The following is an 11,922-nucleotide window of genomic DNA, read 5'->3' as shown; positions in this document are numbered from 1 at the left end:
TATGTAAAATAAAATAAAATAAGTACAGTATATATGATTATTGCTGATCTCGGATAGGACCGATATCGGTATCAGCCAAAACTCAAGACTGCAATATCGGTACCGGATCGGAAATGAGAACGTTGGATAGGGACATCCCTACTCTTACTCCTTGCTAGAATGTTAATACCTTAGCAACCTGCTGATGCAATCACGTGGAATCTGTATGCTGCCCGCGTGCTCCGGGAAACAAGTGCTGGAGAGGAGTATGGAATGGGCTGCTTGTATAAGAGTTGTAAAATGGGAGATTTTAGATCCAGTCCGAGCCGATGCTCGTTTTTTTTAGACTTTATACCGATCAGATCGGCCTGATCGGTATCGGTCAATAATTAGCATTTTATGCTGATCAGCTTTAAAGTCTTAATTCGCCGATCCGATCAACGACGTCATTGATCGTCTCCGCTAAAGACATTTACTCTGCGTAGCCATCATGTACAGTATATTTGAATCCAAAACCGGGTTTATTTTTAGCTCTGCCGCGTGTCTTTTGACGTAGTGCTGTAAATATCTGACAGCTAATAAAGTTATTAAACAAAAACCTGTCAGCGGTGTGGGACAGACAACACGTAATGCCCGGATCAGACGACAAGACAAATTTGGTCTTTCGCGATTGTCAGACTACTGCAATAAAATTTTGTATTCTGATACCACCGCATCCCGTCTTTTACAATAACTGGGCTTTATCTTGTCAACTCAAACGCGACCGGATACACGCGTAACCACGGCCACGACAACAACAATCGAGCGCGTCGACTGTATTATAAGAACAAAATGGGGGAAAACGTGTGCTGGTGGTCACCGGTGCTCAGGAGAGGACTTTAATTCAAGGATTGCTTGAGATATGTTCACATACTTTTAATACGATACAGCTTGCAAGCAGGCAACAAAACGTAATGTAGCCTAGCAAGCTAGTGCTAGCACTAACAGTTGTACAGCCGTTCTGTCGAATCATGCTCAAAAGTTTCGGTGTGTGTGAAGAAATTTAATTACAATAAAGTAATTTAATTACAGTAAGTTAGCGCCCATTATTTCTGTCATGTTGGTTTGACCTGACTGATTAGAATACATGACCTGACAAGATATTTTTTAAGATACGCAGAAAACAGTACACAAGTATATACAGCAAATGAACAAGTCCTTTAAATAGACACATTTCTCCATCTTGTGATCGGATCGGTGATCGGTTATCGTTTTTTTTAAACTCGCTGATTGGCCCCAAATATCCTGATCGTGTAAAGACGTTTATTTTTTTTTTTGCTGACATCGGACCGATTTTCTATCTCAACGATCGGAACAGGACACCCCTTACTGAAATGCTGGAGTATATGTGCCAGGCCTGAAATGGCACTGTAACCTTGCCACAGTAAAAACAGAAAAAGGAGTCCGTACGATGTCAAGAAAAGAGACATTTGTGCTGACTGACCATGAGGAAGAACTTCTGCTTCGGATCGAAAGCCAAGATCGCAGCCAAGGTAAAGAACAGCCAACACAGTGAACCTCTTTGTTATTATTGTTGTTTGTGACATTAAAACTCGTTCACAAGAGAACTGGGACGACCGCGTCATCATCTCAAGAAAGATGTGTATGTGTTGTACGGAAGTAAGCAAAACGGCAGATGATTAAAACCTTTTCGGATTCATTTAAACTTGTTTCTTTGTGGACAGGGTCTAAACTGTCTCTTACTTTTTCCTGAGGGGGAAAAAGTAGGCATTTACTTACACACCCAGCGATTAATTTAGGCAAGTGTCTATTAGATAGATAGCTAGATAGATAGCTAGATAGCTAGATAGATAGACAGACAAATACTGTACATGTATGTATTTTATTGGAAAAAAGAAAAAAAATCACATGGGCTGTCAATAGTATCTAGGAAGTTACGTGAAAAAAGTCATGTAATCTAAATCTAATCTAATCTAAAAAAGAAAAAAAAAGACGATCTAACCCAAACTGCTTTGAAATACTGTCATACTAGAAAGTATTTGTACGATATCCTACAAAACTGTCCTGAGTATACGTTGAACGAGACAGTGCGCACATTCCAAGAAGCATGAACCCATTTCCCACTCTAACTGGCAGAAAATGTACCAAACTGAATTGAGTTCAGGCAAACCTTTCATCTGAATGTTCTGCGTCCAGTGACACGTGAAAATGGAAAATAACACACTTGACTATTAACATCAGATTACATGCTCCAGAGCTCATTCACCTCAATATCAGTGGCGCGTTCACATGACCAAATCAGCGTTGGCACAGCTGCAGAACGCTTCCAAACAAGCAAGGTTCAGCATTCATTCAATGTGAGCTTTAGCTTTGTATTAACAATGCACAAGAGACCAACACCTATAATTAATATAATGCAAAAGAATTACACACATGATTTCTTGAATAATTATGGATTATTGGTTATTAAATTCATATATATATATATATTCATATTCAGATATAGAAAAAGAACCCCATCTATTCGTATGAATAGAATTTTTTTTTTAAACTGTGGACTTGTCATGTTTTCCTCTGCGCTTGCATGGATTTTCTGCAGGTACTCCGGCTTTCTCTCACATTCCAAACACTGGCTGATCTGATGAGCAAAACTGTTGATAAAACGTTAAGAGTAGAAATGGAGGATGTCCGCTCCAGAGGTGGGTAGAGTAGCCAAACATTGTACTCATGTAAGAGTACTCTTACTTGACAATAATGTGACTCAAGTAAAAAGTAGTCCAGCAAAAAATTACTTGAGTAAAAAGTACACAGTGAAATAATTACTCATGTACTGATTAAATAGTGAGTAACTTCTGATTTTTTTTAACCACAGCATGAACATCAATAAAAAAAATTGACAAAATAATATGTTTTGACTATTTCATATTGTCTTTGACCTCAAGATGCGAGTGCACTGATCTAAAAAAAAGGTTGCTAAAAACAGACCAAAAGTAAAGCTACCAGAACTAGACAATTCTGAACAACTATGTAGAAAACAATACATGAGGATGAGTTGGTGTCTCCTGACCTACTTGGTGGTCTTAATTTTCTCCTAAATGAGTTCTACTTGGTTGTGGAAAGTCCCTGGCTGCCCTTACGTGTCTAACAGTGTTTCTACTTCTTTTCTGATTAATTAAGATCTGAGTCTTGTTCAGACAGAGTTGCTTATTTGGGTCAAGAGAGATTCAGCATGTGCGTTTGGCCGTGTAGGGCTACTTCTAACTTTGTTCTGCCATGTTTTGGCCTGAACTCTCACTGCTAGGAGCAGAAGCCTCTTGGCCGCTCATGACTTCTCATTCAACTGCCACCACCATCTTGTCACATTAAGCATCTGTCAAGTGAAAAAGGCTTCCACAAAAGAACCAACTCCAGCAACTGCACACACTCTAGCCATTTGAAGTGTATAGAATAGAGTGAACGACTACACCATCTGAGTTCCAGAGATAGAAACTAACACATGACCAGAACCTTGGGTACCTCTGCCAAGGAGGTATTTTTTTTCAGTTGTGTGTGACTTTACATTATTTTTCTTTTATATTATTTTCAAACTCAGTTTTTATTCAGCAGTACCACCACCCATAGGACCACCATAGGACTGGAGGAAAACATTGTTTTTGATTTTTCAATGAAATACTTATTTTTCTTATAGTAGAATACTATTAAAAAATATCATGGGACAACAAACATACATTATATAATATAAAAAATTAAAAAAAATGGATGGATGCTGGCGTATCAATTCTTACCATGATAGTGATATTTTGTTCCCCCAAGGCTGAATCAACTTGAAAATTTATAATCTGGCAATACTATTTGAGCATTGGCGGAGCGCTACATTCTGCTGTGTGCCTCTCTAGCTGCTAAAAGATTAGGCATGAACAGAAGAATGACTATGTATGCAGATGAGACATCTCTTTGTCATGGTCACTCACTTCCAATGGTTGGACTGGCATCTGTAAGCATTTTCCAAAGTCATGACTTGCTAGTGACTAACTGGCCTCCACTAACTGACCTACATTCCTTCACTACATATTTGTTTATGTTCGCAGAAATGGTTTTGGCATGCAGCAACACATTGTTTTCCTGTCATTTTTTTTTATTTAACACAAAAAAAAAAGACATCCATACAAAGAAGCACATACATGTGTTTGTGTGTCAGCCTTGTTCAAATGTATTTTCATTATATTTTTACTGACAGGTGACATTCCCGCCAAGCCACTCTAAGCAATAGGAGGACAAGGACAAACATTGGTGTTGGTGTGTGTGTACGTGCGTGAGTCATGCACAGCAGATACCTTATGGCTAATGCCTAGTCCTATTCCTTCAACTGTCGTCTTCAATCCATCACTGACTACCCTTCACACGAGAGGCAGTACATTTCTCACGTTGACCTCTAATGATCAGCTTCGCATTTTCTTTTTAAACTCATGATTGACATCTTCAACAGCACCTGCTTGTTCCGCAGGATGCTGTAGAAGATTTTTTAAACACGTTTGCAATTGTTCTTTGACCTTTTATTATTTTGATATATTTTGCCAACAGCACTGTGGTAACTCCAAAATTGACAGCAATAAATATGCATATTTGAAATGGTGGTTTTGACTAGCAAACAACTCAGGATAAAATAACCTGAGTTGCAAAGGGAACATTTTCACAGGATGTTTTGTTGTTGTTATTTTGGAAGTACAGTGTTTGCGAATGCACCTATTTTTGGAACCTATCGTCCGTTATTCGCTGAAAAATCACCTGTCGTTTTGGTGCTCAGGTCAAAGCCTTGTTTAATAGCAAAAGTAATGCCTTAGGGTCATCTTTTGGCATCTTGGTGCCAAGAAACTATGTTGACGTGAGTTGAGGAGCTTGATGCAGTGCTTTGTGGCCATTTTGATGCAGTGCTTTGTGGCCATTTTGTGACATCTATAGGCAATTATAATCAAAAACAAAAATTGTATATTTTTAGGGGGTGTCCATTACTCACAAATTTTCAACGTTCATGGCAGGGCTTAGTCCTCACACTGCACTGTACTCAGTTTGCTAGCCAGAGGCAATCACGTGCACCCTTCCTCACGCAACCCACCTTTAGTTTTTTGGGGGGGGGGGGGTCCCACAAATGGCTGAGAATAGGGGCACTGGCTGGGAGTATGCTAAAGATCATGATTTGAGAATGCTAAATCTATTTTGCTGGAGCATGTGTATGTGTGGTCTGATTTTATTGATTTGAAGCTCAAAAGACAAGCTCAACTTGAACAAAAGGAGATGAAGAGTTGACAGAGCTTGTCATGATGGGGACATGGACGCCTTTGCAACATGTTTATCAGGACGCCTTTGCAACATGTTTATTAGAAATCTATCTCTCTAGAACATGGCATTCATGCCATCTTTTGTCATGGTGTGATTCTGCCAAATCTTACGGGTTGATGACCCAAGCGCTTGATACATTGTCAGTGACAAAATGTCCTGTATGGGATTTTGACCTATTTTCTCTCATCTTTAATCTCTTCGCCTCTCTCCATTTATCTATCTCTCCATATGTTCACAGCCATGCACGCCACTGCACTCAAGCGTATTAAAATAAAGACAGCTACTTGGGATGATAACTGTCGGCTCGCCTCCATTAAAAGTTGTGCCAACACACTCGTTCTCACGTGCTGTATCTACCTCGCTCTCTCTCCAGTCACAACCTCATCTCACCGGAAAACTGAATTGTTTTTTAGCAGTGACGACGTGAACTCCGCATATGTTTCACCACGATAAGCAATTTATTAGGAGGAAAGTAAACTATTGGATTTTAGGATCTTCCTTTTGTACAATAAATTATTTTTATCTTATAGGTGTGATTAATGTACTACTTAAATGTTTTGGATGTACTTCTATTCTACCATAAAGGATTGGAACGCTGTATACAGAAACTCAGATATTAACGTCCCATTAAGAAATGAACAATGGAAATGTATTGATCCTAATTTACTAACAGTATGACTTCCTTGTGAAGCCTTCACTGATGAGCAGTGAGAAAAATCAATCCCTACATCATGTTGAGTGCTTCGGAAAGACATGCTTGACCTTTAACCAGCTACATATTCCAAACGCCTGGACTGCTGATATGACAGTACTTGGTGGAAAAGCTGTGACCAATCAGCTGCCATAGCTAGCTTGTGTAAAGTAGGACATAACAATCAACAGAGAAGGTGCAACAAGAGATTCCTGCAGTCTACAATTTGAAAAGAGGAACACATATACAGTATACACTACAGTAGTAATAGTAATTTAAGTTGCGGAAAAACAGCATTAAGCGTAGCAATGTATGCCTTGAAACTGTGATTCTCAAGTACCACTAGTGACACTTAGCGAGAATCACTGAAATAAATGTTCAAACTGTGCACAATGTTATATGTTATGTAGGTTATCCGGTACAGTAAATTTGTTAAGTACAGTTCAGTTGTCTTTTTAACTTGTCGTTCAATAGATTTGTTTACACACATTTATTCAGGTATAATTTTTATTTAACTTTTATGTGCAAGACATTTTAACTGAATGATTGTCCAAGTGCAGTTTTTTTTATTTCATATTTAAGCACAGTGCATTACAGTGGGTTGCAATAATATGTAATATAAGTTACAAATTTCTGCCTCACTTTTAATGAACATGTATGCTTACTACGTTACTGTATTTTAATGTTGGTCATTATGGTGATACTTGGAGAGCCAGGATTTTTTTTACGTGGTACTTGGTATAAAAGGTTTGACAACCACTACCTTCAAAGAAACGCCTCCTTTGCATCCCCTCCACTACCTGTTTAAGAGTCAATTCACTCGCAGTAAGCTATGAGGTCTCCAAGGACTGAAAATAGTGATTTTCGTTTTCCTTCTCACTCCGACTTTTCCATTATGAATGTGTGAAAATACAAATACTAATCAAAATACCCGGGACATTTATCTTTGAGGTGAAACTTCAGAATTTCAGAATGATCCTATAATGCGTTATAAACTTCCATCCATCAAATTTCACAAGGGCCGCGGGAGTGCAGGAGCCCATCCCAGCTAACTTCTGGCAGGAGGCGGGGTACACCCTGAACCGGTTGCAAGCCAATCGCAGCTTATCTAAATTTATGAATGCATATCTTCAACTGCTCAATGTTTCAGTACTTTTTGCAAAACATTTTGCTCTCTCACAAGGAGCTCGAATCTCAGATTCAGGAGGAGCAGTGTGGTTTTCGTCCTCACCGTGGAACAGTGGACCAGCTCTACACCCTCAGCAGGGTTCTGGAGGGTGCATGGGAGTTTTCGCAATCAGTCTACATGTGTTTTGTGGACTTGGAAATGGCGTGCGACTGTGTCCCTTGGGGAGTTCTGTGGAAGATGCTCCGGGAGTATGGGGTAGCGGATCCCCTGCTAAGGGCTGTTCGGGCCTTCTATGACCGGTGTCAGACGTTGGCCCGCATTGCCGGCTATAAGGGACATGGAATTTTTAGGCACAGCCAAGGCGTTGAGGGGGTCCGGTTTCGTGCATCAGTATTATGTCTCTGGTTTTTGCAGATGATGTACTTCTGATGGCTTCATCAATCTGTGATCTTCAACTCTCCCTGGAGCGCTTGGCAACTGAGTGTGAAGGGGCTGGGATGAAAATCAGCAACTCCAAATCTGATGCCATAGCTCTCAGTCGGAAAAGGGTGAAGTGCCCTGTCTGGGTCAAGGAACAAATCCTGCCCCAAGTGGAGGAGTTCCAGTATCTCGGGGTCTTGTTCACGAGTGAGGGAAGAATGGAGCGGGAGATCGACAGGCCGATCAGTGCAGGCAATTTAGAGAAAAATGCATCTAAACTAATCGGCAGAAGCTTCATGCAACAAGACAATGACCCAAAACACACTGCCAACACAGCAAAGGATTTAATCAGGGGGAAAAAGTGGAAGGTCTTAGACAGGCCACATCAATCACCGGACCTTAACCCAATAGAGCATGCATTTTACCTCCTGAAGAGGAGACTGAAGGGAGAAATCCCCAGAAATAAGAACTGAAAGAGGCTGCAGTAAAGGCCTGGAAAAGCATTTCAAATGAAGAATGCAACCGTCTGGTGAAGTCAGTGGGTCACAGGCTTGATGCAGTTATTGCAAGTAAGAGTTATGCCAACAAATATAACACTTTATTCACTTTAAGTTAATTTAATCATGTCTGTTCCAATACTTTTGCTCACTTGAAAAGAGGGTGGGTTCAAACAAAAGCTGCTCTGTCCTGAGTTGTTTAACTGATCTAGATGTAAATACCATGACATAAAAGCTGGAATTCTGAACTTTTGTCTCATATAGGCTTTACACTATCAGGATTTGTGGGGCCGATCACCGATCAGCGAGTTTAAAAAGACGATAACAGATTACTGATGCGATCACAAGATGGAATGGAGCAATGTGTCTATTGAAAAGACTTGTTCATTGTTTATAGTTTTGTACTGTATACTGAGTATCTTCAAAAGTATTCTCTATTCAGATCATGTATTCTTATCAGTCAGGGCAAACCAACATTACAACATGACAGAAATAATGGCTGCTACCTTACTGTAATTAAATTACTTTATTGTAATTAAATTACTTCACACACACCGAAACTTTACAGCATGATTCAACATAACGCCGGCATGTTTATGTACAACCGTTAGTGCTAGCACTAGCTTGCTAGGCTGCATAACGTCTTGTTGCCTGCTTGCGAGCCATATTTTATAAAAAGTATGTGAACATACCTCAAGCAATCCTTGAATTAAAGTCCTCTCCTGAGCACTGTTGACCACCAGCACACATTTTTCCCCATTTTGTGCTTATAATACACACGGCGCGATCCATTGGTGTTGTCGTCGCCATGGTAACGAGTGTATCCAGTTGCGTTTGAGTTGACAAGATAAAGCCCAGTGATCATAAAAGACAGGATGTGGTGGTATCGGAATACAAGATTTTATTGCAGTCGTCTGACATAGTGCAATCGTGAAAGACCAAATTTGTCTTGTCGTCTGATCCAGGCTTTACGTGTTGTCTGTCTCAGACATGTTGTCTGTCCCACACCGCCGACATGTTTTTTTTTTTTTTTAAATAACTTTATTGGCGGTCAGACATTTACAGTACTGCGTCAAAACACACGCGACAAGGCTAAAAATAAAATAGCTTTTGGATTTAAATATACAGTACACAATGGCGACGTGGAGTAAATGTCTTTTTCGCAACCAATCAATGACGTCATTGATCGGATCGGCGAATTTTGACAAAGCCGATCAGCATAAAATGCTAATTATCGGCTGATACTGATCAAGCCGATCAGATCGGTGTAAAGTCTAGTCTCACATTCATCTTTTGATCCTAAACTCAAATGTCTTCAGTATAAAACAAAAACAATACTTAGTCAATACCGTCCCCTCCAATACTTGGAGGGGACTGTACCTCACAAGAGCAAACAAAAAGGGAGCAGCTTCAAAACAGTTTTAAAATCACTGTCATCAAAATCACGATCACTTGTCATCAAACGTAAGTGAAGATATTGTTTTTATATTTTAGTATTGATAATGGTTAACTTCTTATTACATTTGTGTGATAATTAATAATGTTAAAAAGGAAGATGATGCCTCACTTATTACACTGCATATTACACCTTCGTTATTTGTTGTTAAAGTTAAACCTGAGTGTTTTTTGTTCTTTTATTTTACCAGTTAAATGTTTTATAACAGCATCACTTTAACCCTCGAGCAGAACATTTAAATTTTCATGAATTCCTATGACAAAAATTGTTTTGAAAGCTCAACAAGTGCCACGGAACAGGTTTCATTCGACCTGAGAGCTTACATTGAAAATAAGTTAGGGTCCTTCTTTGGCATAGCACAATTTAACCGAAAGATTAAGCCTTTAGAGGTACTGGTCAAAGTACTAGGACATGCTGAATTTTAACTCTAGAAAATGCTTTGTTTACTTTAGTAGCTTTCCCAGTGTTTTGAATCATTATATTGTTTATTTATGGATCTACTGCCTTAAACGCAGGCGTATAGTGCGCTATTCGACTTAAGTTTAAATTGTAAAATTGTGTCCAACAGAGCAGTGACAAGAATTTTAAATTGAGTCACCATGGTCGTCTTTAGTCAGATGTCATTCAAAACCAAATAAAAAAAAAAACACAATTTAAATAGCGTAAATATTTCCTGATGATTGAAAAAGATCTGTTGAAAATTCAAAGCACGAACAAGAAACGTGCAGTAAGAGCACAGTTAGGTCTTTGGTCAGGCATCCTTTCAAAATCGACAGGATGCTTGCTGTGACACAAAATCCAAGTCGGAAGGATTTATTACCCATGTACTAATTTGACCTTAAGTTCCCTGGATCATCTTGTGGTGAATGACACTTAAAAAAGGATGGGTTTCTTGCATGAGCAAGATTTTCCCAGGTGTGGGGTGGATGTAAATACAGACCTAGTCATGTCAAATTAGATAAATCCTCTTCAGTCCATTAAATGCAGGCCAAAATAGACAATGTGTCAATGTCACCTTCCAAAAGTGTGTACCCTTCACTGTCTTACAGCTGCAGTGAGTCACGACTGCATGCATCTATTTCATGTGAGTCCGTCCATGGCCACTGTTCCAGGATGACTGTGCAATGACACAGACCTCCCACTCTTCCTTTCTCATCCTCTATTCATTCCCTGCTCACATAACTATCAATCAACAGCTTCTACACTTGACCTACTTTCCGCATCCTCCTTAAAGCCATAAAGCATGTCGGCCATCCATAAGTGGGCGTTTCTTGCTAACAGTGCTCAATGGATGTTGTTGGTGTTGCCACAGTAACGACATCCCAGGATGGATGAACACTTAATGACGCTCATTCTGACACAGTTTTGGTCCACAGGTTTGAATCTCTCAGCTTGGTGTAGCAAGGGGATTGATTGCAATTGCGCAGCTGTCAAGGGTGGACGAAGTGAGATTGAGCAATGATGGATGTGCATAAAAAGAGGGTAGCTCTGGCTACTGGTGGGGCCCCCACTGTCGCTCCTCGGGCCTGGTTCCTCCTCTTCTCTCCATTCCTTGCATCCCGCTGCGGTCGCCTCGTCCCTTGATTGATTGGGTGGGGTACTCAGCCGCCGCGGTGTGGCCACAGCAATTACAGGACACTTCTGTCAGTCTTTGTGCATGTAAAATTGTATCAATTCACTTGCATGTATCCGCAGGCACACACCCCTTACTGCAACAAATAACTCATGAATATGCAAATTGCTTGGGTATCCCCTCACTCATACTCTCGTCCTATAGACTTTTATAATTTACATAGTCAATCCCACCACACTTCAGTTTTACAGCCGGGTTCATGACCCTGGTCCTGCATGCTTCTTCTCCTGTCCTTGTCCTGCCTGTTCTATCTTGTCCTGTCCTTCCCTCAAAGGGTGTAGCACTATAGCCTCAGCCTCATGCAACACTCATATTTAACGTTTCATTGTTGCAGATAATGTAATGATTTACTTCACTCATCCTGTTTACAATTAGTGCGTTGCCTTTTGTCTTTGTTTCTTTCTCCCTTCTAGAAACCTTGTTCTGTTCGACTGATCAAACAAAACTCTTTCGACATAAAAGGGATACAGATTTTCCATTCTGCTTCATCTAACAGCCGAACAGGACAACAAAAAAAGAGGGAAGAGGAGACAGAATGTGTTGTGGGTTGGATGTACTGTAGTTGAGTGTGAAGGTTGTGTAAGAACAACTATTTGCTGGAAATGGACTCCACAATGTTGTATTACATAGCTGGGTGAGATGGACATGATAGATCATTATACTGTATATCTGATCATGACATTTAGCCTAGCTAGCAGAACCATTTCTTATCTTTTTCCACATCTACAGTATAGCCATGCAATCATTCACTGTGCTATGGCAACGCCACCATGCATGCAT

The 11,922-nt window shown here is 40.0% G+C and overlaps 1 protein-coding gene across 2 annotated transcripts in view; it reads right to left on the bottom strand.

Moving 5' to 3' along the window:
- LOC133477529 (protein kinase C alpha type-like) overlaps positions 1 to 11,922 on the bottom strand; it is a 176,930-nt gene that overhangs the window by 5,565 nt on the left and 159,443 nt on the right. The gene's annotated exons all lie outside the window — the stretch shown is intronic.

This window comes from Phyllopteryx taeniolatus, chromosome 4 (genome assembly GCF_024500385.1).
Source record: "Phyllopteryx taeniolatus isolate TA_2022b chromosome 4, UOR_Ptae_1.2, whole genome shotgun sequence".
NCBI lineage: Eukaryota > Metazoa > Chordata > Actinopteri > Syngnathiformes > Syngnathidae > Phyllopteryx > Phyllopteryx taeniolatus.
This window is presented reverse-complemented; position numbering and strand designations above follow the sequence as displayed.